Genomic DNA, 2155 nt, shown 5'->3' on the forward strand with positions numbered 1-2155 from the left:
TTTGTTGTACTTCCGTTCAGTTGCATGCTGGTATTTTATTTTTATATATTTTATGTAATTTATAAAACTAATTTTTGTATTATATTATAATAATTATAGCGACCTGCAGCCTCACAAGAACAAATGCCATCAGAATTCCCGATTTCCCGATAACGGCAATCCCGCCCACATTAGGCCACCTCAAATTGTGTTATTATTTTCTTTACAAGTTGATGAAAGTACAGACGTGTCGGATAATGCTAATCTAATGTGTTTGTAGATATGATCTTGGAAATACTTCTCACGAAGAGTTATTGTTTGTAAATCGCTGCCAACAAGAACAACAGCAGAAGAGTTATTAATTTAATCAATAGATATATTATTGAGAATGGCATTGAATGGAAGAAATGTGTGGGATTGAGTAGCGATGGAGCACGTGCAATGTCAGGTATTCGTACTGGACTTTTCTAAGAGTAAAAGCTATAGCACCGGAATGTGTATGGGTTCATTGTAGTATTCACAGAGAGCATTAGCGGTCAAAAAAATGCCATTGTCTTTAACTGAAACGATACAAGAGCAGTGGCGGCTCGTGGTATGGTGCACAGGAGCACGTGAACCACCCAAAAAAATTATATAAAAAATTATTATATGCCATAATAACATAATATAATTGATGATTATACAAATGGACTGTAATTAAAAAAAATATTAATAAAAACAAGTTTTTGCAGCTTTTATGTTAAGAAATATATTTATAAACGATTAAATAATATCGCGGAGCACAAGTTGTTTGTGCTCCGGGCGGCCGTATAAAAATTAGCTACATGCCTCAACACGCCGGTTAGTAATACATAGCAATTTGGAGCACATTTAATGTGTGCACCGATCCTATTTTATTGTCGCGCTATCGCGATATCGTGTCATTCGTCGAAACGATAACGCATCAATATATCATTGTACAGTATCCATCAACTGCTGCCAGTGTGCAGCTGTCAAATCAACTAATAACTACTATAATATCCATTGACTTTTTATTATTATTATAATACGTTTATGATAACATCAACGTTCATAATATAAAAACAGATTAAAATCATATTGTTATGATTAGCTATTATTTGCCATTAGTTTCGTCAAACAGCGTGTCGTGTACGGTTTGCGTTTAATAGTTTCTTTGTACGAATATTAATATTATTAATTTTATACTTTTATTAATTATTTTTCGTGGGTACCTGTAGTTTTAATTTTGTGTTTGTAACTACCAATCAAACAATCAAACATGGTTACTGTTGAATATTTATTAAATAACAGTTTTTCTCGAAAATCTGGTGATAATAATTGGGTACAAAAAGGTATAAACGATTTGGCTCATTTAAATTTGAAAATCAAAATGCATGAAAAATAAACTTCTCACATTAGTTCACATTTTAATGGGGTAAAATGCTTAAAAAAATTTAATTTAGATAAGATAAGTAAGTACGTTATTTTGGTATTATTCGTGGTATGTACCTATACCAAAATAAATTTTTTTACCATCTAACATAGATATCTCATACATTTTTTGTGCACCACTTAACGTGAACCTCACGAGCCGCCACTGTACAAGAGTGTGTAAAATTTATAAACTTTATTAAATCTCGTCCACTAAACTCGAGAATATTTTCTGCTTTGTGCAAAGAAATGGGGAGTGATCATAAACATCTTCTTTTACACTGTGAGGTGCGATGGCTATCGAGAGGGAATGTCTTGAAAAGACTAATCGAGTTGAAGGAAGAAGTTTCGGTATTCTTAGAACAAAATCCTCCAACATCTAAAGATGCTATTTTTCAATTTAAAGACAGATTTCATGATGCTAATTGGTTAGTTAAGGTAGCCTACATTTGTGATGTGTTTAATTTTTTGAATAATTTAAATTTGGCATTTCAAGGTAAAAATGTGACAATATTTAAAGTACAGGAGAAGGTGGAAGTTGCAACAAAAAAACTTAATTTGTGGTCACGTCGCATAAAAACAGGAAATTACGAGGCTTTTACAATGCTGACAGCATTTCAAAAAGAGAATAACATAAGTTTCATGTCACACGATATATCAGTTCTTATTCAGGAACATTTGCAAGGACTGGAAGCTTATCTAAAAGAATATTTTCCTCCAATTAACAGTAACAAAGAATGGATAA

This window comes from Melanaphis sacchari, unplaced genomic scaffold, assembly GCF_002803265.2.
Source record: "Melanaphis sacchari strain LSU unplaced genomic scaffold, SCAv2.0 Contig300_pilon_pilon, whole genome shotgun sequence".
In the NCBI taxonomy this organism is placed as follows: domain Eukaryota; kingdom Metazoa; phylum Arthropoda; class Insecta; order Hemiptera; family Aphididae; genus Melanaphis; species Melanaphis sacchari.